Below are 23098 nucleotides of genomic sequence, written 5' to 3'. Positions count from 1 at the left end.
GTTCTGGAGAAAGTAAAATACACAGTTAAAAGGCCCTTTTCTTTATTTTAGTGGAGCAAACAGAGGCTGTGAGGAACCCAAGGGGCCGGGGAGGCTGCAGGGGGAAGCGGGGCCGTGCATCTCCGAGCGCCCCCGCCCCCAGCACAGCCTCTGTATCGCTGGGACCCTGGGTTTTCTCCCCTTGCTTCCTGCCGGCCTCAGCCCACTGCTCACTGGCACGGGCAGGTGGTCTTCCCGAGTGCCCAGCGGGAAGCACCAGGCTGTGTCTGCCGTGAGACCCCCCCAGACACCCCCCCCCACAGGTAGCTTTTGGTTTCTGCAGAGATGGCCCTCGGGGGGTCGAGGGTGGAGCTGGGACGTGCTTAGGGGGGCGGCCAGCCGCGGCCCCGTCCCCAGCCGAGGCTGAGCGGTGGGCTATTCTGGGGTGAGGCACCCTCCCCTTGATCCGCTGGCCGAACCACCCCGGCTAAAAATACCTCGAATGTGCTCTCGGCTGCCCTTCAGCCTGCTGTTTACCCGAGGTGGCAGCTGAACCTGTCAATCAACGCCGAGAGCCCGGCAGCACGGACTGATGAGAGCGCGCCTGGGAGGGCGGGCGCACTCCTGCTCCAGACGCCAAAGCGCCGACGCCCCGGCTCCTCGCCACCCCATCCAGGTCATGTGACTGCATTGCTGCCCCTTCGGGCTGGCACCCTATTCTCAGCCCCTCCGAGGACACGAGTGGTCCCCAGTGCCATGGGGGCGGTCTCCACGTCAAGGCCCAGGACCACTTGTTGATGAGAACAGGTGCCCGCTGCTGCCCGCAGGTGGCCTGGACGGGGATCCCAGCTCCAGTTCTTACCCCGAGGAATCCCAGGATTCACTTATTGAAGCCTTGGTCTCCTCACACCGCAGTGAGCAGCCAGGACCCGCCTGAGACTTCAACAGGCTGGCGGGAATGGAGCGCAGGCCCCGGGGATTTCTCTGTGGCCCCGCGCAGGAGGGGAGGCTTCTCTCCCGCGTCCCCGACAGCTCTGTGAAGTCAGGGTCCGTCACCCCCTCGGGAGACTCCTAGGTGTTAATTCACTGTATCTGCATCAGTCCTGGGCAAGGCCCAGCCCAGGCTTCCAGCAGCCCCTGGAGACCCCGGCCAGGCTGAGGAGCCAGAGGGCAGGCGGGCACAAGGCGGGTGCCCACCAGGTGCAGCGGGCGAGGCCCGGCGGGTGTCGGGCTGAAGGCTTCTTGGGGAAACACCTGAACAAGACAAGTTTCTCCTCACTCATGAGAGAAAAGACGAAGCAGCTCGGCGTGGGACAGCCCAACAGGTGGAGGGACACCCCGGTGGGCAGCAGTGACCCGGCCACTTCTGGGCTCTCCCGAGACAGCCTGGCAGGCAGCAGTGACCTGGCCACTTCTGGGCTCTCCCTGAGACAGCCCAGCAGGCAGCAGTGACCCGGCCACTTCTGGGCTCTCCCGAGACAGCCTGGCGGGCAGCAGTGACCCGGCCACTTCTGGGCTCTCCCCGAGACACCCCGGCGGGCGGCAGTGACCCGGCCACTTCTGGGCTCTCCCAAGACAGCCTGGCGGGCGGCAGTGACCCGGCCACTTCTGGGCTCTCCCCGAGACAGCCCAGTAGGCGGAGGGACACCCCAGCAGGCAGCAGTGACCCGGCCACTTCTGGGCTCTCCCCGAGACAGCCCAGCAGGCAGAGGGACACCCCGGCGGGCAGCAGTGACCCAGCTACTTCTGGGCTCTCCCTGAGACAGCCCAGCAGGCAGCAGTGACCCGGCCACTTCTGGGCTCTCCCCGAGACAGCCCAGCAGGTGGAGGGACACCCCGGCGGGCGGCAGTGACCCGGCCACTTCTGGGCTCTCCCCGAGACACCCCGGCGGGCAGCAGTGACCCGGCCACTTCTGGGCTCTCCCCGAGACACCCCGGCGGGTGGCAGTGACCCGGCCACTTCTGGGCTCTCCCTGAGACAGCCCAGCAGGTGGAGGGACACCCCAGGGGGCAGCAGTGACCCGGCCACTTCTGGGCTCTCCCCGAGTTTTCTGCAGTGAGCATTCGCGGTTTGCACTGCCAAATATAAAAGGAGGCCCAGGGAAAACAGGACGTTGGCAGCACTGCTCTTGCAGCCACCGGCCTCTTTCTGTGACCGCCGGGGTCTCACGGGGGCAGGAGTTGGGGGCTCTGCCGCCGCTGTGCCGTGCTGCGGGCTGGGACCCTCTGCCAAGGGCACCTAGGAGCTGCCCACACACTACAAGATGGACAGGAGCCCGGGGACATTCAGTGCCCCCAGTCCTGGCGCCTGGGGGTCTTGGAGGCCCTGGGGGTGGAACAAGTTGCCAAGCCTTGCAGGTCTCAGGGGCTCCTGTATGAGTGGGGAGCCCTGTGGTGCCCGTCCCGGATGTAGTAGGTAGGGATGGGGGGCCAAATTCCCGGGGGTCCCTGCCAGGTGTGCAGAACAGGGAGGTGCCTGGGGTGGCTGGGAGCGTGGGGGTGGGCTCCAAGGTCAGGGTCCCCATCCTGCTCACCTCTCTTCCTGGCCCATGTTCCCCAGGTCTCCCCACTACCCCACCAGGTGGAGCCCCTCCCCCAGGGCTTCCTTGTGCCTGATGCCTCCTGGATCCTTGCCCTGGGCCGGGAGAGGGCTCCTCCCCAGGCCAGCAGCCTGCTCCCCTCCCTGCTCCAGGACAGGCACCACACTGCAGCTCCTTCCCTGGGTGATGCCCCCCCCCCCTACATTAGGCTGTGCAAACACTGACTCAGGGCCCACATCTTACCCACCCCCTCCCCCCACCGCCAGAGGCGCCATCAGGGTGCCCAGGTATAGGCAGAAGTGACTCATCCTGGCAGCTCCCACTCCCTGCACTGCCGGGGGGCCTGGCATCTCTGCACCCCTTCTCCCGCCTCCCCCAGGGCAAGCCCTCCCCTGCCCTCCACTCCTCATGGGCTCTCCAGGCCACAGCCCTCGCTCGCCTTCCAGGGGACCCCTCTCTCCCCCTGGCCGTGTTCCAGCCGCAGTGCCCGAGGCTCCTGGCCGGGGCCTTTGCACAGCCGTCCTCACTGCTGGCCCATCTTCTCTAGGACAGTCCCTGCCCGCCACTTCCCTGGTCGTCCCCGGCTCCCCTCTGCCACCTGGGCTCTCATGTGAGCAGTCGCTCACCGTCGGTCCCGACAGCCACACTGAGCACACCACGAGGGCCGGCCGGAGAGCAAGAAGGAAACGCCCCGCCGAGCTGACCTGGGCAGTCACCGCAGGCGGGCAGAGCCTCGGCGGACGTGAGAGCCACACAGACCCCCGTGGCGGGGGAAGCAGGCGTGGTGGCTTCGAAGAGCACGGGCACGAGGCTGCACAGGGCGTGCCGCGTGCGGCCACGAGGGACGCCTGCCCTAGCCGTGTTAGCCCAGCAATGCACGGCGTCTTCCTGAGGGACTCACAGCCTCTCGAGGTTCCGTAGATAAAGTAACAGAAAACGAATATACAAAGCGAAATGAACGAGCCCGAGTCAGCGGCTGCGTGGGTGGGAAGCCAGTCTTCCAGGGCAGGTGTCCTGGCTTCCAGGTCCTGGCTCTGGCTCCCGCGTCTGCCAACACAGACCCGGGAGGTGCCGGAGCCCAGCACTGGGCGGCCCACTCCCGGCTTCTGCCTGGCCCACGAACCAGCAGATGGCAGCTCGCTCTCTCCCTCTCTCTCTCTATTACTTGAGAGGCAGAGAGACAAACACAAACACCATCTTTTTAAAAAGTCCCCGAATCCACATTATACAGCAAAGAACTCAGCAAATTCCCAAAGCAGAAACCGTAAGTCACCATTCTTAGGCCACAACATTACAAACTAGCAATTAGTAGGAAAGGGCTGTCTTGTTTGTTTGTTTGTTTTCAAAAAATCCCCGGAAATGAAGTAGCTTATGTACTTTGGGAGTCACACAAGAATTTAAAAATTCAATAAGGCTGGGTGTTGAGCCCAGAGGGTAAGGCGCCCATGCTGCTCGCTGGGGTGCCTGAGCTCTGTCCCCGGCTCTGCCTCTGACGCCAGCTCCCGCTGACGCAGACCCGGGGAGGCACTGGTGATGGTTGGCTCCCTGCCACTCCCACGGGAGACCTGGGCTGAGCTCCCAGCTCCTGGCTTTGTGCCGGCCCAGCCCCCGGCTGTTGGGGGCATCTGGGGAGTGAATCAGTGGAGAGAGCTTTCTCTTTCTCTAAATAAAATTTAAAAATCCAATTACAGGCTATTAAGAAAATAATAACAACAGTTAAAATTAATGGAATAGGACCAAAACTGAATTCTGAGAAAAATTCATGGTTGTAAATTATCATATTGTCGAACAAAAAGAAAAGAAATGTTTCCAAACCCAGACTATTTATAAAGAATAAGGCCTTTCCAAAGGGCAAATAAACAAAATCCATTGATTATATCTAAATTCAATAGCTGATTTTTTTAAAGAAAAAATAACCAAAATGAAATACACACTTCTAGATAACTTAATCTAGAAAAATGCAGATTAGAGAAAGTACTAACACGTCAAAAATATATATTAAAAACTGTCAGGGCTGGTGCTGTGGTATAGTGGGTTAAAGCCCCGGCCTGCAGTGCCGGCATCCCATATGGGCACTGGCTCGAGTCCTGGCTGCTCCACTTCTGATCCAGCTCTCTGCTGTGGCCTGGGAAAGCAGAATAAAATGGCCCAAGTCTTTGGGCCCCTGCACCCACATGGGAGACCCAGAAGAAGCTCCTGGCTCCTGGCTTCAAACCGGTGCAGCTCTGGCCATTGCAGCCATCTGGGAAGTGAACCAGCAGATAGAAGACCTCTCTCTCTCACTCTCTCTTTCTGCCTCTCTAACTCTTTCAAATAAATAAATCTTAAAACAAAACAAAAAAAACGAAGAAAAAACAAGACCTGGAAAACCCTGAAAGCAGGATGCCTGGGGGATATTATAGATTCCCAAATGTCGATGGACAAAGCAGAAAACCTGACGAGCGGCACAGAATGTGATTGAAGCAGCACTTCCACAAGAGGCACCAGGCCTGCGCCACCCCGGCACACTTTCAGGATGGGAGAAAAAGACCTCCCGCTTCCCGGCTCACTTATAAAAGCCCCCAGAACCCGACTGCAGAGCCCTGGGTGGGGGCGGGACACACAGGGGCAGGACGGATAGGGAGACACACGGTCCCTGCATGTGCCGTCCAGAACACCTTACAGCAGGCTTTATCTGGAAATGCTTTAAACCCGTTAACTATGAAATCACACCTCAGTGTGCCAAAGGAGACCACAGCACCACTCCAATACATGCTGGAGAGCAGCGATAAAATTTAACATTCAGGCCGGCGCCACGGCTCACGAGGCTAATCCTCCGCCTGCGCACCCCGGGTTCTAGTCCTGGTCGGGGCGCCGGATTCTGTTCCGGTTGCCCCTCTTCCAGGCCAGCTCTCTGCTGTGGCCTGGGAGTGCAGTGGAGGATGGCCCAAGTGCTTGGGTCCTGCACCCCATGGGAGACCAGGAGAAGCACCTGGCTCTTGGCTTCGGATCAGCGCAGCACACTGGCCGAAGCAGCCATTGGGGGGTGAACCAACGGAAAAAGGAAGACCTTTCTCTGTCTCTCTCTCTCACTGTTCACTCTGCCTGTCTAAAAAATAAATAAATAAAATTCAACATTCAAAAACCCCACAGGGGCCGACATGGTGGCACAGCGGGAATGTCACCGGAGAAAAGGCCGTGGGGTTCTTGTCCTCACGCAAGGAAGAATTCAGGGGTGAGACAGAGAGCGAAGTGACAAGGTTTTATCGGGGACAGGGCATCCATCAGAACGGAAGGTCACTGGGACTGGGGAGAGCGAGGCTACATGGTTGGATGGAGAGAACACACCCGGCAGGCCAGGCGGGCGGCTCGGCAGAGAGCAGAGGGCCGAGCGCACTGTCGGTTTGGACTCTCGGTTTTTAAGGGAGTCTCTTTACCCCCTCCCCCTCTCCTCCAGGACAAAGGATGGGGAGCTCTGGCAGAGGGTTTGCTGGGTTTACCACTGAGGTTGTCAGACAGGGAAGCCTTGCTGGTGTCAGCCGAGGGGCTTCTCTCTAGGGTGCCCGCCTTAGGGTTCTCGGGGGCTGGGCAGGACTTGAAATACAGACGCTGGACTGCCGTAAATATCGGTTTCCTTAGGCCCTTCTCGCACACACAGGCTAATTTCTAACTTCCCAACAGGTTCAAGTCACCGCCTGCGATGCTGGCATCCCATATGGGTGCTGGTTCAAGTCCCGGCTGCTCCACTTCCCATCCTGCTCCCTGATACTGGCCTGGGAGAACAGCAGGATGTGGTCCGAGTGTTTGGGCCCCTGCACCCACGTGGGAGACCTGGATGAAGCTCCTGGCCCCTGGCTCCGGCCTGGCCCAGCCCTGGCCATTTCAGCCATCTGGGAGTGAACCAGCAGGTGGAAGATCTCTCTGTCTCTGTCACTCTGCTTTTCAAATAAATCAGTCTTACATCAAATGAAAAATAAAGTGCCCCAAAACCTTGTTAGCCACAAAGAGGCATTTTTCTTCACATGATCAAAGTCTCCCCTTACACAAACAGCGCCAGTGCTTGCTATGGGGACGCGACAGCCGGGGCACAGGTCTGTCTTCTGCCTGGGGGTTTCCACTCCCACCACAGATGCCATAAATAGGCACACAGGACCCTTGCAAAGCCCGGGGTGCCGGCTGCTCCTCTGTTTACGAGAGCCCTGGGGGCGTGGGACATGGAACGGGCATGCCAGGCCCAGCTCATCTGTGCACTGGGCCTCGGCCCAAACACGAGGGGTCCGGAAACCCAAGAGGTTTACACTCCCAAGGGCGCGTGCGTGCGCCCCTGGGGAGCCCGGCTTCCTGCCTCCTTCCTTCCAGTGCTGCCGGGGGTGCTGGGGAACAGGGCAACTTTTCTCTTTCCTGTCGCCGGGGGACAAGCGAGGAAGTCCCAGCCCCTGCGTGACTGAACCGCTTTACCACAGCCGGGCAACGTGTGCTGGGCCCTGGGCCCTGAGCGGCAGCTCCCACGCCCCGGGGGCGGGGGAGACGGACACTGGCCAGGGCAACCCCGCCCAAGTCAGCCCGGAGGAGTGACAGGTGCTCCCACAGGGCAGTGCTGCCCAGCAAGGCCCCGCGGCCTCGCGACCTGCGCCAGCCCCGGGCGTCCGAGCATTGGCTCCTCTGCATCGCCCGGAAGGCTCCCTCGGAGCCACAGTCCACGCTGCCCCGCGCGAGTCCTCGGAGCCCAATTCTGCCCGGTTCTCGCCCACGGCACTGCCTGCATCCGTCAGATATGGGCACTGCTGCCATATCGGCAGGTGCCCTCCATCCCACGTCATCCCCACCGGCTCCACCTGACCACGCCTGACCACGGGCTGACCCAGGCAGAGGTGGGCCCTTGGGAGGGCTCCTGGGGGCAGGAGGAAGGCACACGAGGAGGGCCCGGGGTTTGCTCTGCTGGGTAGGAGGGCGCCTGTTTGAGGGTCCCAGGGCGGGCCTGGTGCAAACACCCATCCACCCGGTGCTGTGGAGGACTGGAGCAGGCACAGGTTTCTGTGCTGCCAGGACGCCCGGGACCCCCCACCCCCCCCACCCCCCAGCAGCCCCGTCCGGGAGGGCCAACTGGCACCTCAGGCCTTCCCCGCACCTGGCCTCCTGGCCGCCACCACACTCCTGCACCGGCAGCTCCAGGCTGGCAGGAAGTGAGAGGTTTCTAAATCCATCCCTGGCTCCACACGCAGCCAGCCCTGGCACAGCCACAGCGAGAGCTGCCAAGCCAGGCTCCCCACGGAGAGGCCCCATGGGGCGGGCAGGCGGGCACAGTGCCACCTCTTGAGAACAGGCCCAGGCAGGAGCCCAGCTCCTGGGGCTGCGAGATGGAGCAGGTTTAAAATTCAGCAGGCGTCCACAGCAAAGTCAGACCGCCCTGTGCCAGCGCCTGCAGCTGGGCCTGGGCAGGGGGTGCCCTGCATGGCCGCGATTCCGGCCTCGGGCTCTGAGCACGCAGGGCGAGGCGCCTGATCACCACGCCGTGCCCACAGAGGACCCTCATGCTCACCTGGCTGGGGAGGCGAGGCTGACCAGCAACACAGCCCTGAGTGGTGGGGGAGGCCCCGTGACCCCGTACTGGCCAGGGGCATGGGTGTGACGCGTGTCCAGGTCCCAGGCTCCACTGACACCCGGTCCCTCCACGTGGACGCTCTCACTCTGGGGTCCCTGTCCTGGTGGAGAAGGCTGGGGCTGAAGGAAGCAGCGCCCCTTCCTGTCCCCAAGCTCCGTGCTCTCCATCCTCCGGGGGCTCTTTCCAGGCTTCCGGAAGCTTCCAAGAATCCACCCCCCCCTTCCGCCCACAGAGGCCTTCTGTCCACCTCCCCCTCGGGCAGCCGCCTGGCCACCACCTCCTGCTGCCCTAATCCTGCCTCATTCAGAGCGTGGGGAAAGAAGTCCAGAGCACACTCTAGGCCCCCGCACAGTTGCTGCCAGGGGCGCTGTGAGCCCAGTGAGGCCCCAGGGGTCTCACCTCTAAGGTGGCTCCAGTGGTCCCTGCTCACAGCGAGGCGAGAACGCCTGGAGGGGAGCCTCAGCCCCCGGGCAAAACCCGAGCCCTGCAGCCCCAGCTCCAAGCAGGCACACGGGGAGCTCAGCATGGGGCCTGCTGAGGATCCAGCAACAGCCCAGCTGTGCAGCCAGAGGTGCAGGCCACCAGGCTGGGGAGGGGACACAAAGGAGGGACCTGCCAGGCCATGAACTCAGTCAGGGACCCAGCCCACCCCGGCCTCCATGGAGCAGAAGCTGCCAAGGCCTGAAGGCTTTACCAGGAAACCAAGAGGGAGGCCCCCAGGGTCCCAGGGCCCTGTCTCTGCTGCAGGGTGACACCTGCTCCCTGGAGGCCTGCAGGGGATGGGCAGAGGGAGGGCTGGGGGAGGCAGGGAAAGACTGGGAGGGGAAGCCGGAGGGAACTGTGGCCTTGGCTTCTCTGTGCTGTCACAGCTCCCCGTCCTGTCCTCATCCCGGGCGGACGGCCACAGCAGTGGGCAGGAGGCCACGATGTCCACTCTGGTGGACCCCAAGGCAGGGTGAGGGGCTCCCCAGAGGTCGCCGTGCTCCAGGAGGGAGAAGGCTTTGTCCTTGGGTCCCTGGGTGGCCAGTGCCCTTGGCCATGTGCCTGCCAGGTGCCCGCACGTAGCCATCAGTGGCACAGGGTGCCTGGGCCCCACAGCCCTCCCCGTCTTGCCAAGGAGAAGCACAGCTGTGTAGGGCAGGGGAGGCTGCCCCTGGGCAGGGCCTGGCCATGTCTGTCTATCGGCTCGGTCTCTGGCAGTGCCTGAGAGTGATGGGGAGCCACCGTCACCCCAGAGAGAGAGACCTCCGGCCTCTGCCACTCAGAGTCAACCTGGACACAGCCTGGGCCTCCAAGCAGCCCCAAAGCCCTGGTAGACAAGGACATCGAGGACACGTGTGGCGAATGGCGACCCGCAGAGCCTCAGACTCTCCTGGTTTGCGAGCCAGGGCGGCGTGGGGGTCTCGCTGTCTGCAAGGGGATGAATCAGACGTAGGCAGCGCCCATCAGCGACATTCCCTCCGAGGCTCAGAAACCAGCCCCCCTCCCCCCCGCCCAGTCCCCTCTGCCCCGCCCCTGCCCCCCGGCCTGGCCCTCCCATCCCCTCCCAGGGCGTGCCTTGGCTGCTGCCCACCATCTTCCATAACAGTGTCCAAGGCAGGAGCTCACTGCAGAGCTGTGCCCCCTCGGCCCAAGCCCCTGCACGTCCCACTGCGTCCCACATGGCCACCTTTGCCCCACACCTGGCGTGTCCCCTGGGCGTACAGGAAACCAACTCACGGCACTCCTATTACCGTCAATCAAGATCCTGGGCAGCATTAGGAACTGCTTTGGGAAGGGTCGAAAGCAAGTGTCCTGGGCTGGCGTAGCGAGTTACGCACCCCCGTCAGAGCCCTGCTGGAGTCCCAGCTGCTCCGCTGTGACCCGGCTTCTGACGCGCCTGGCAGAGCAGCAGCAGACGGTCCACGTGCCTGGGCCCTGCCACCCAAGCGGGTGATGGAGATCCTGCCCCTGGCTTGGCCTGGCCCAGCCCCTGCTGTTGCAGCCATGTGTGGAGTGAACCAGCGGATGGAAGACCCCCTCTCTCTTCCTTTTCTCCGAAAACATCTCCGGGAAGAGGACGTGGCAAGAAAAGGCACAGATGGTGCAGGGTCAGCTAAAGGATGGAGCAAGGTGCAGCAGGGGACCCAGGCGCCGGGGAAGGTACGGGGGACCTCGGTGCAGAGGCCTCGGCTGGCGAGGTCATGGACACGTCCGTCTCCTGCAGGCTCAGAGGTGGGGACCACGGCACGGGCCAGAGCGCCCACAGGGGAACGAAGCCATTGTCTCAAGTTCTCATCAAAATGTTAAAACAGCATGCCACATTAAAGGTCATGTTTTTGTTTTTTTTAAAAAAAATACTTATTTTATTTATTTGAAAGAGATACAGAGAGAGGAAGAGACAGAAAGAGAGGTCTTCCATCCGCTGGTTCACTCCCCAGATGGCCACAGTGGCTGGAGCTGTGCCGATCCGAAGCCAGGAGCCAGGAGCTTCTTCCAGGTCTCCCATATGGGTGCAGAGGCCCAAGGACTTGGGCCATCTTCCACTGCTTTCCCAGGCCACAGCAGAGAGCTGGATCGGAAGAGGAGCAGCTGGGACTGGAACCGGTGCCCACATGGGCTGCCGGCACCGCAGGCCAAGGCTTTAACCCACTGCGCCACAGCGCCAGCCCCCAAAGGTCATGTTTGGAAACAGTCTATCATTGATGCACAAATCCGAGTCCCGGCTGCCACCCTGAACGCCTGACAAGGCTGTTCCTGTAGCTTCGTCACCCTGCCAAGCTGTCACTCGCAGACAAAGGCGGCAGCTCCAGGGAAGCTGTGAATTCTGTGCCTGTGTCAATCAGACGGTTTATTTCTAGCTCTACTTCAGAAAAACAGCCTGCGCTCCAGAGCAGAGGTACGTGCAGAAAGACAGAGGCGTTCAAGACAGCTCGACGTGCTCCAGCAAACGAGTGGGCAGGAGCTCCCTGAGCCAGGGTTCTGACTGACAAGTATGCAAATAAGGGGCGGGCACTTGCCCCAGCAATTAAGACGCCTGATCAGACGCCCACAGCCAGCGCCTGGGTTCCAGAGCCGGCGCCAGACTCCGCTCCCTGCTCATTCAGAGCCCGGGGGGCAGCGCTGACGGCTCGGGCACCTGGGCCCCTGCCGCCTATCCGGGAGACTGCACTGAGTTCCTAGGTCTGGGGCATCATGGAATGAACCAGAGAAAAATGGCCCTCTGTCTCTCAAATAAATAAATACCATTGTTTTTAAAAGGATGCAAGTATGACTGGCAGGAAAACACCGAGTGGAAGATAACGGCCAAACTAAACAGAAGACAGAGGGCAAGAAGTGAGGTCTGGAACATTAACTGCAATCAACAGGGAGAGAGGGAGGGAGACCAAAACCCAGAGGCTGCCGCTCGTTGGGACGGAGGCCGGAGTCTGTGGTCTCACGGCGTAAGACACAGAAATAGGACCACGTTTGCTCACATTTTATGGCTGGGGGAGTGAAAAAGTTCGCCGGTGTCTCGGTCTCATTTAAAAGGAAAGTACGCTCTGTCTCGACGCCGGGCAGGAAAGGAAGCAGTAAGCACAGGCCAGGCCGGGAGGAGGCTGGCACGGGCTGGAGCAGCTGGAGGCTGCCTGCCCTGCTGGCTCCGCACATTGGAGCGCCGGTCCTGCGCCCTGCTAACGTGCCTGGGAAGGCAACCGAAGATGGCCCACGTCCCTGGGTGTGCCACACCCACACGGGAGACCCGGATGGAGTTTCCAGTTCCTGGCTTTGGCTTGGTCAACCCTCGGCCATTGTGGTCATTTGAGGAGTGAGCCAGTGGATGGAGGATCTCTCCCTCTCTCCCTCTCTCTGCCTTTCAAATAAATATTTTAAATTACTGAGACGGAGTAGGAAGGGACAGCAGGATGTAACTTCTTGTTAAGGTCTCGTCACTCTCGAGATGAACAAAGCCAAATGCAGCCAGCAGGTGCTTGCGAGAGAGAAAACTGCAGCGGCGAACGAGTTCTGAGCGACCGGCCAGTCACTGCAGCGATGGGACCTCAGTGCTCATCGAGGCAAACGGTAACGGAAGGCAAAGCCCTCTGTGTGGTGAGGAGCGATGGCACGGCATGGTGGCCGTGGCGTGGCGGCCGTGGCGTGGTGGCCGTGGCACCACGGTGCTATCTCAGTGCTCACAACAACACACGGGCACGGACGCTTGCTCGGGAAATGACCGTCGGACAACTGCAACGCTCCCCTCCTCCATCAAGCACACGAAAGTGCAGAGACACACAAAGGAGCTGGACGACGCAGCAACGCAGTTAATGGCTGTCAGGTGGAATAAAACAGAGAAGCGACTATCGTTCGTTTTTGAGGGTTTGTGCACGTTCACACACCAGGTCCCAAAGCAAAACCCCATAAAAAAATAACAGAAGCAGAGGTGGGCAGTAGGCAGTTGGCACAGCCCTACCCAAGTGCCTGGGTCAGAGTCCCTGCTCCACTGCCCATCCTGCCAGTGCAGCCTGGGAGGCAACAGGTGATGACGGCTAAAGAACTGGGTCCCTGATGCCCACCCGGGAGACCCCGGCTGAGTTGTGGGTTCCTGGGTTACATCTGGGGGACGAAGCAGCAGGTGGAAGATCCCTCTGTCTCTCTGTCCCTCTTTCAAATAAAAGCAGAAAGGATTCATTCCTGTCCTCTCCTTGAATCAAGATACGGAGAGACTAATAAACGCGTTCTGAGAACTGAAACACGCGAGCCTACGGAAAAAACACCCTAGGAAGAAAGTCAAGACAACAACTATGCATAGGGGCCGGCGCTGTGGCACAGCGGGTTAAAGTCCCAGCCTGCAGTGCCAGCATCCCATATGGACACTGGTTCAAGTCCCGGCTGCTCCACTTCCGATCCAGCTCTCTGCTATGGCCTGGGAAAGCAGTGGAGGACTGCCCAAGTGCTTCGGCCCCTGAACTCACGTGGGAGACCCAAAGGAAGCTCTTGGCTCCTGGCTTCGGATTAGCTCAGCTCCGGCTGTTGTAGCCATTTGGGGAGTGAACCAGCAGATGGAAGACCTCTCTCTGTTACTCTCTCTGTAACTCTGCCTTTCAAATAAATAAAATAAATCTTAAAGAAAAAAACTATCCATAAAGAAAATATAATTTTAAAAGCCCTGATATATAAAAATCTCTAGAAGAGATGAATAAGGTCCCTAAAGCCACCACAGCTTTAAATATCTTTTTAAACAGAATGAAAATACTGTTTTTAAGCAGTGAGAAAAAAAATGATGAGTTAGGCATCTAAATTATATTTTAGGAAAGCAACGGTTTTTTTTTTTTTTTTTTTTTTGTAAACAGGAGAAGCGATGACAGGAGTTAACATCCGTTATGTTGCTATGCACAACCCAGCCTGCTCAAAACCGGCACCTCCAGCCCGCCAGGCAGTCGCCACCTCGGTTCCTGCCGATGGCCGGGTGGCATCTGAACAGGGGACAGAGACAACCAAGCCGGGGGCAGGGACTCGCAGGCGCGGGACACTCCACACGGAAAGGGCTGTGCGCGTCTCATGTGAAGCTTGTCAGCGCACTGGTCACACGTGATTGACAGGTGGAGAGTCGAGGCCAGCCAGACGCAGCAGATCCCCGGCTCCGGCGACGACCTCACTCAAACTCTCACGTCACCGCCAGCTCGCCCAGTCCCCCAGACGAAGGGGACCCCGACCCCAAAGAACCTCGGGCTGCCAGTGGGCAGCCCCGAGACGCTGGATGACCCGGGCGGAGCCCACAGGGCTTGGGCAGGCACGGAGTTGTTGGCAGGGTTGTGCCGGGCCGGGGCCCCTCGGCTCCACGCTGGGTCCTTGGTGCCTTTTTACCCACTGCCGGAAGGCAGTGCCGGCAGCTGAGGAATTAGCCAACAGCCAGCAGAACCAGGCCAGCCGCTGGCACGCAGGGCCCCGCCGGACGTGCGGGGACGGGGCTCGGCCACCAGGCAGCATCCCAGCGGCTTTCTATGGAACTTGGCACAGTGGCTCCTAAACTCGTAAAAACAGGCAGAAAACAAAATAACACGGAAAATAATGAAAACGAACCACGCTCAGAGAGGCCTCGTGACAGAGAATACTAGAAAAATCCGGTCATTTAGGTGGCTTAGTATGACCCCCAAACGTAGCTAAAAACGCATGGAAATGGACCCGGATGCACTCAGGGTCTAAGCTAAGCCTAACGGCATAGCGGATGCAGGAAGCATAAACTAATCAGGTTAGGATAATCGAGGTGGGAAGGAAATACATTCTAATCCATGTCTTCGTGTAACTTCATGTGTCCACGAGACAGATGTTATCTCTAAACACAGAACAGCAAAACAGAAACAGAGCACCGTGCTGTGGCCACGCGACTCGGAGACTGAGTCGACCACGCTGGTGGGGGTGGGGGGGACGCTTAGGGCTGAGCCCCAGCAGCGTGGCCACGGACAGTCGGAGCTCGCCCGCGGCAACCGAGTCTCTGATCAGCTACAACTCAGGCGCCAGCCGCCGCCAACAGGAACACAGTAAGGAAATAGTTGACGCACAAGGACCGTTAGTATGTGCACTACTCAAGGGGGTTAGAAAACCGTCCCGGCTACATCAAGAAGCCTTTGTTCCGTGCACAGTCGCTGAGAACCTAACACTGCTCTCAAAATATTCTTAAAAAAAGAACAATGCCTTGAAGGCAAATTGGTCCTGGTGAAGTAATTTGCATTTGAAAAAGCAAGCCAGACACGACCACACCAGACTGGCCGGAGTCTCCCAAGAACCAGAGCCGAGCAAACTAAAACAAAAAGGGAATCTCACTTGCAGCTGCAAATATAAACTCCCAGCAGCCAGAACCTAGGAGAAAACCGGCTTTTACGGTGTTGGCAGAATTAGAAATCAGATTCTTTAGACGCGCAGCTGGGCAAACCTCAGACAGGAGCGGCCGGGCCTGGGCTGCAGGAAGCCTGCTTGCACGGATTCTTAGTTTGCTCAGGAAGTTTTTTATTTTATTTTAACAAAGAGACTAATTTTTAAAAAGGCGTATGGATATGCAGGTACCTACGAAAGTTCTAGAAGCGAGTGGTGCATAACGGCAACATGAACCGACTGAAAAATCCCGGCACTGATCGCCCTTGGGTGAACTCCCTTCCCTTGCCACTCAAAAGGGGTACATGTCAAAGAAAGTGGGCCTCCATCACTCTCTGAGAGGCGGAGGGAGCGGTCATCTGCTGGCTCACTCCCCAAATGTCCACACAAGCCTTGGGCTCACGCGGAAACCAGGAGCCGGGACTCAACTCCCACATGGGTGCCAGGGACCGAGTCGCTGCGCCATCACGACCACCTCCCAGGGTGTGCAGCGTGAGGCTGGGAGTGGGGGCAGAGCCAGGATTCCTGTGTAGGATGTGGGCTTCCCAACGGGCAGCTGAACGGCCCTGCACTCTCTCCATTCTTGACCGAGACAGAAGCTGGGGCAAGAGGGTGTCTGTCCCCAAGTGTGTGGCACTGGGCACCCTGTGCTCGAGTCCTGAGGACACTCAGGGAGAGAGGGGGTCCTCAGAACATGCCCAGGGAAGGCTGGCTGCCTCCCAGAGTAGACCAAGAACGTCCGTGCCCTGTGTGTGCCGGGAGGTGCCCACTGGCTGAATGAGCACCAGGTGGACCCTGGGAGATGCCGTAACCTGGCCTGGGGGCCCGGCAGGGAGGCCAGCAACAGAGACAAGCATCTGCCGGTTCGAGTCCCGGCTGCTCCACTTCTGATCCAGCTCCCTGCTGATGCGCCTGGGAAAGCAGCCGAAGATGACTTGGATGCTTGGGGCCCTGCCAGCTACCGGGGAGCCGGGGATGGAGCCCCTGGCTCTGGCCTGGCCCAGCCCAGCCACTGAGGCCATTTGGAGTGTGAACCAGCAGATCTGTCCCTCCGCCTTTCAAAGTAAAAAAAAAAAAATCATAAACCGGGGGCAGGCATTTGCTCAGTACCCACCCCCTGCTGCCTGCCACACACGGCCCACGGCGCCCACCTGGTGCCTGCCTTGCCCTGGCCACAGGGACAGCCATGGTGGGCAGGGGGAGGCTCTGTGGAGCTGTGGGAGCTGCCTGCCTGCCTCCCGGGACAGCCAGGTCCTGTCCACACAGCCTGTCACAGCAGCGTGTCCAAGGGCAGGCGGGGGAGAGCCCATGCCACGACGCGTTCCTCCTGTCGTCCTGGCACACGCCTGGGGTCTGCTTCACGTCACCGTCTCCTGTCACCCTGTGCTGACCTCTGCATCCCGACACGGGCCAGGTGTCCTCCGGGAAGAAGCAGAGGAGGCCGAGAAACAGGGCAGCTCAGCGCCTGCGGGACGAAGGCCGCCCCCTCCCCGCCCGCTCCCCAGTGCTCCCAGGCCAGCAGGGGACACACAGCAGAGTGCTAGGGACGCTGCTGCTGCAAGAGGGAAGGGTGGGCCTGGGGCCACGAGCACGCCCCCCCCGCCCCCGCCGTGGCTCTCCCAGCAACTCCTCCTCTCCCACACTGGCTGGCCACGGGGCTGCCTCTGGCTCGTGGTAGAGGGAAGTGGGTTTCTAGATCCTTCTGTGAGCTCAGGTCTGGGGGTGAGAATCCTGGCTGTGACTTCCTCTTCCCGTGTGCCAGCCCCACATCTTGGGGCTTGGGGCTGCTCTTCCGTTCCCCTCCAGGTCTTCAGGGACTGGGCAGGGGGTGGGGGCGGCAGGTGCAGGTGGCACAGGTCTCTACCTGCAGCAGCTGGTGAGGCTCTGCCCAGATGCCTCCCAGGTGGAGACTTCAGGAAGGGTCTTTGAGAGGGAGGGGGAGAGGTCTCCTGCCTGCTTTCCTGTGGCCGCCCAGCAACGCAGAGACCCAAGATATGCCCCCCCCCCGCCCCCGCCAGGGCTCGGCCCTCCCCCTGCCTGCTGCGGCCTGGGCAGGGCAGGGCTTCGCTGGGCTTGCTCCAAGGCTCCAGGGGTGGCTGCCGAGGGCCCTGGGCTCAGCTCAGATTTTACTTCCCCAGTGCTACCAACCACACAGGCAGAAGCTCCCGGCACCCCGCCCGCGCTCACACACACCAGGAGACTGAGTGGACCAGCGAGACGGCTGGGGGAGGCCACAGCAGCAGCCCTGCGCGACACACATCCGCCCCGGCTACCGGAAAGCGCCGTCCACAGCCCCTCCCCACAGGGAGCCCCCCTAGCTGGGCCTGTGCGGGTGGCGGTACATTCTCGAAGCAGCAGCCTGGTGTCACCGGCAGAGTGGGATGGCTTTCCTGGCCAGACCCTCCTCCCTTCCCTCTTGGGGCCGTGGGCCCAGGGTTTCCCCCTGCCTCTCTGCCAAGGGCCCCGAGAGGCCATGAATCCGTGACCAGGTTTCTGTGCACCTGGGAGTGTGCTCTGGAGACACCTGGGAGGTTCCTGCACCCACGTGGGCAGGGGCATGAGGCATGGGCCCCTGGGCTAGGCACAGGGGTCGGCTTCCTGCCCTAGGCGGATGCCCGCCCCCAAGAGAGACAGCTGGAGATGGTGGGGGGCGGGGGCGGGGTGGGCAGCACTGCGCTAGGCAGTGCCCACCTTTGCATCCCACAGGGACACCCCTGCCTGGGTGCCGCCCCGGGCCCAGGGGCCCTTCCGTGTAGTTACACTGTCCGCCAGCACCCATGGGTGGCCCGAGAGCTCGTGGGCAAGTTCTAGTGCAGACAGCCTGCTAAAACCCACATGGTAGCTCCTGAAGGGTCAGCCTCCTGCGCCAGGCCTGGAGGCAGGGCCCGCTGTGCACAGGGCTCTGGGGATGGCCCGGCTCTGCATGGGGCGGGTGAGCTGGGCAGGTGACAGGCCCGCCCGGCACCCGGGGGTTCCGAGGAGCAGCCTCCCTTTCAGGTGCTGTTGGAACCAAAACCAAAGCAGCTGCCCCAGGCGGCTGCCAGTTCTCAGGTTTCCTGACTTCGCCCGTACCCGGGACACGCAGAGGGAAGAGTGGGGACGTGGCAGGCCCGGGAAGGCCCCCACGGAGGTCCCCACGCCCTGCCCCTGGGGCCGCAGCTCCGTGCCCAGGGCACAGAGGGCTTCGCGGGAGCGGGCACCTAAGTGTCTGTCCCGTGTCTTTCGGTGAACCCACCGGAGGACTCCGCCACCCAGAAAGATCAGTGTGGCGGGCAGGGTCCCCGCAGAGACCCTGACAGCCTGCTGTCCGCGGGCAGTGGCCCACGCCCGGGCATCTTCCCACTGCTGCCCTCTTTCTCCCGCCCCAGGGGGCCTCTGGTCCTGACCTCTCGTGTTGCACAGTGGGGTGGGGGGCAGTAGAGGAGTCCCTTCTCTCGTTGTCAACCCGGCAGGTGGTCCCTTTAACCCCACCCATTGCAGCCGGGTCCCCTGCGTCTCCTGCTCTCCAGGCCCCAGGCAGGACTCTGGATAGAGTTCTGAGGGATGCATCGACCCCGTTCTCTCTGCTCTCCCTGTTCAGGGTCACTCCTGTTACCATGCTAAGTCTTGTCCCCGTTCCATCAGCCGGGCGGGGCTGCAGAGTACGAGCTACTCAGTGACAGGGCTAGCCTGGGGCATGGACCGAGCTGCTCTGCGACAGGGCTAGCCTGGGACACAGGAGACCCAGCTCCCTGCACTGCCTGCTTTGCGGGGGCCTGGCTGGTGCTACGGGACCTGAGACAGCTCATGCATTTAAGGACTTGGGAATAAACCCCCGGCCGCCTTCACAACAGACGCCTGGCCAAAGCCACCCCCAGGGGACAGGCAGCGCGAGAGTCACCGCCACGGCCGAGAGCCACTGACGGGCAGATCCACGCAGCGGCTGCGGCCACGGGGTGAGCATGAACCAGAGGAATGCCCGTGCTCTGGCGCAAGGCGGCCTCCGTTCTCCTGTCCGAGCAGCGATGCACAGGGAGCTAAGTCCTCTGCGACGCTTCCCAAACCTCACCCCGTCCCCAGGGAGGCAGGCCTGACAAGTGTCCCTTTGTAAAATAAAAAAATTCAATAGTTATCTGAAGGCAGGGAGAGAGAGAGAAAGACAGAGAGGTCTTCCATGTGCTGGTTCACTCCCCGAACGGCCACAACAGCTGGGTCTGGGCCAGGCTGAAGCCAGGAGCTCCACCTGCGCCTCCCATGATCGTGGCAGGGCCCAAGCTCCAGGTTCATCTCACTGTCTTCCCGCCTGCAGGAGCTGGATCGGAAGCCGAGCAGCTGGGAGCTGAATGGGAGAGGTGATGCCAGTGTCAAGCAGTGGCCCAACCCTCCGTGCCCAGCGTGGCCCCAAGGGTCCCTCCTCTGTGCACTCCTTTGACGCAGGGGCCGACTGTCAGGCCGGGGCCCGGGAGTCCCGGTGCTGCCCACGCTCACCTGTCACTGTCACTCAGTGGTGGGCTGAGTCCCCTGTGACACGCAGTTGTCATTAAACTAGGGCCTTCTCTGAAATCAGAGCTGAGTCCAGGGGCTCCCCTCGGCCGCCCCCAGCCACCTGCGGGCCTAGCCCAGGCCCCTGGCACAGCTGTGACCTCAGGGGGCAGGCATCTGGGCTCTGGGCCTGGGGCTCCACCTTTGGAGCCCGCCACCCTCGAGGTCGGCCTGGCCCTGGACTCTGGACCCCAACAACCGCCCAGCTTTGCTCACAGGGCCTCACTTGCACCTGGCTCGGAGCAGGGTCGCCCCCAGGGCCCGAGGCCTCCCTGAGACCACCTGCCTGGCTCACAGTCCTCTGGTCCTGCTGCGGCCCCCATGTGGGCCGGGAGGACGCCCTGAGGCCAGTCCGCCATCTGGCTGCCTGCAGGGGGTGTGGGGGCTCACCTTGAGCCTTGCTCCCACCAGATCCTGCACCTGCCTGCGCTCAGCCTGGGCCCTCTGCCCCTTCTCCTCCTCCTGCCAATCACGTGGACACCTCCCCAGCCACAGGAGACCCCAGAAAGGCTGGCCTTGGCTGCAGCACCAGGCTGGAGACCTCAAGGCCAATGGACCTCGCACGGCCTGCTGGATGCTGGCAGAGGCCGACTGCGAAGGCCACCCTTACACCAAGGCAGGGAGCCCCACACCTGGCCTGGGAACCAGCGGGAGCCCCAGTTACCGGGCACGTGGGCCTGGGCAGTAACGTAAATGAGCACACATGTTCAGTGTTCATCCCACAGCCTGGGACACAGGAAGTGTCAACAGCTGCTGGCAAATCAGACTTCCCTGGAGCGAGGCAAGGGGTGACCAAGCGAACGTTCAGGGGGCCGTGAGGACCCACTGGTGGTCTGGAGACGAAATCAACGTGATTGATTCAGGCGAGGCAAGGAAGGCATATGACAATGTGACGGCTCCATCACCAGGCACGTGGGGACATCAGCGTACGACAAAGGTGACGGCTCCATCACCGGGCCGGGGATGGACATTTCAGCGAGTGGGGTGGCTGGTCCCACGGTCCGTTCAGAGTTCACACCACACACACCGCACAGCCCAGAGCAGCTCAGGGTCCGGATGTGGCCAAGGAGCTGAGGAAGACACCGTGGATCCCGCCTCGGTCCTGGTGTGCACGGACGCCTTGCAGCCCTGATCGAACCCAGGTGTGGGTGGCAGAAGGTGGGTGCATTCGACGACAGAAAAAAAATTACCTGGCCGCCGAGATGAAGTCGAAAGACAACTGACAAACTGGGAGAAACCACCCGACACCAACACGAGACGCCGCCCTCCGCCTCTTCCAACAAAGCGGCCTAGAAGTTCCAGAAGTCTGGGGGAAAGTGGGAAACACACGAACCCACAATCCACAACAAGAAAAGGACTGTCCCGCACACACGCGAAAGATGCAGGTTCCCTCGTAATCAGAGAAACGCAAAGGAACACCCCGCGGAGACCCACTACTCGCTCCAGTGACAGCATGACCAGGCTGTGTGCTGGGGCCTGGGGGGCTGGGGGAGGCAGGCGTGGGTGTGGGGCGGGGTACAAACTGGCCCTTGCCACACCTGAGGGGACCCCCGGCCCCGCTGTCGCCCCGCGAGGCTCTTCCCTCAAGACGGGCAGTGCGCTGTAACGACACTCGGGGCAGGTGCACCCTTACCTCAGGGCTCAGGACGTGGGGTGTCTGTGGGTGAGCCTCTACCTGGCGGGGGTCTGCCTGCCCCGCCCATGCAGGAGGTGGAGAGGGCATGGCGCACGACGCCTCCCGGGAGCGACCCCACAACCTGACAGCTGGGGGGCGGTGGGAGCCCCAGGCACTCCCCCACCCCTGTTAAAGGGCCAGTCAGGTCAGCTGCTCCGGGGTGTGGCCCAGGCCCATAAGGACCACCTGGAAAGCTATCCCAGCTATGTGACCTTGAAGCTGATTGGAGAGGCACAGCGGCGCCACCTCGGCTCTGTCCAATAGAATCGGTGTTGCCCTGAGTTAGCCACGCCCCCTCTGCCTGCCCTTTAAAACGCCTTAGTAAGGCGGACACGGTCCCCGGTCCCCGGAGCATGTCTCTGGTGCTTCTTGTGCGAGGACGCTGTTGCCCCACCGTCCTGGCAGCGCGCGGGCCTTGCGGTCGAGCCCGCAGGTGTCCAGGGGGCTCATCTGGCGCTGCTCGTTGGGCTGGCAGAGTCCCAAGGCAGTGGCAGGGCACACACACAGAAAGCCACAGCGGCTGAGCGAGGCCGTTCCTACGGATTCAATCATAGGCTCCACCCCAACGGCCGAATCCACCCTAATCGCTTCCCACGGCCCCCCCAATCGAAAGCTCATCACTGCATTAAGTTCTCCCCCTCACACCCTTCACGCAGGACTTCGGGGACCAAACGCCCGTGTGGGCTCGGGGCGGGAGCTCATGTTCAAGAACAGCACGGTCGGATCCCGCGTGCGCAAGGCCACTGGCGGAGCTGCTCTCTGGGTGTGGCCCCACGGCGCAGGGAGCCCACCGGGTCACCTGACTACCGTCTTCACCCCACCTGCAGCTCAGTCCCCCAACACACTCACGCTCCCAGGGACGAGCAGGAGGACATCCCGGGGGCCCCGATCCTGGGGGCCCCGACCCCCGGGGGCCCACACGGACTTGCTGAGCTGTCACGTGTCCTTCTGGGTTCTGGATTCTCTTTTTAAATAAAAGAAGTGCCGCTGCCCCTCGGCCCTCCCCTCCCAGCTGCAGGAGCGCGGCTCTGAGGAACCCACCCTCGTCGTTCCTGGCTGGGAACCGTTGTCTTCCCGGTCCACCACCACCACTGCCCAGCTTCCAGAACACCGCTGGGCCACCCGCTGTCCGCCACCTGCTGTCACCACTAACCGGGCGGGGGGCGGGGGCGGGGCTCTGCTGGGGCCCCTGCCTGTCTCACCTACAATCTTTCACTGAAATACAAACGAGTCGACTGAAGCAGGCCAATTAGCCCGAGAACAGGCTGTTCTGATTTTAATACCCCCGCCCCCAATTTCTAATTCCTGACTCATTTCTCAGCTTAGAAAATGAGACCTTGATGTCTCACAGTCAGGGAGGTGTGAGTGAGGAGAGCCCTCGGGGTGCTGGCAGGTCCCCGCCAAGGCCCTGCGGTGACTACGTTTTATCAGGAGCCCCCTTCCCTCTGAGGTCCACAGGCCACAGAGCCCAGCACTGCCCTGGGCTGGCGGCCACAGACTGAGTGCCAGGGCTGCACAGGCCCCAAGCCTGAGCTCCCAAGGTGGCACCAGAGGTGGGGGAGGTAGAAGCCAGGTGGCCTGGTGTCCCGGCCCCTCCCAATGCGTAAGAGGAAGGCAGTATAGCAGGCCAGCAGGGCACAGGCCAGCCCAGGTTCAGAGCAGTCACAGACCCAGCTCAAGGCCACGGCTGCAGCCTGCACCTGCCAGGGAGGGGCTGTGGGCTCTGATGAAGGGCTGCAAACCCCCAGGAGCCCGGGGCAGGTCCTGTATCCTCCGGAGCTGTCTGTGACCTTGTCCCGACCTTGTCTTCGTGGAACCCTCCCCCTCCTTGCCCTTGGCCCCCCACCCGATCCCCTTCTCTCTCAGGGCCCAGGCATGTCCTGTGTGTGGGGGTACCAGGACTTGCAGACCTACTGTGTGCCCCACGCTGAACTGGAAACCCAGGCACAGGTCCCTGCAGGAGGGACACTGGGG

At 61.4% G+C, this 23098-nt stretch overlaps 1 protein-coding gene across 1 annotated transcript in view; it reads right to left on the bottom strand.

Annotated features, from left to right (window-relative positions):
- RAMP1 (receptor activity modifying protein 1) overlaps positions 1–23098 on the bottom strand; it is a 42876-nt gene that overhangs the window by 3846 nt on the left and 15932 nt on the right. The window lies entirely within an intron of this gene.

The sequence above is a fragment of the Lepus europaeus genome, chromosome 1, assembly GCF_033115175.1.
Source record: "Lepus europaeus isolate LE1 chromosome 1, mLepTim1.pri, whole genome shotgun sequence".
NCBI classification, from domain to species: Eukaryota; Metazoa; Chordata; class Mammalia; order Lagomorpha; family Leporidae; genus Lepus; species Lepus europaeus.
The sequence above is the reverse complement of the archived record's forward strand: the minus strand, read 5'-3'. Positions and strand labels throughout refer to the sequence as shown.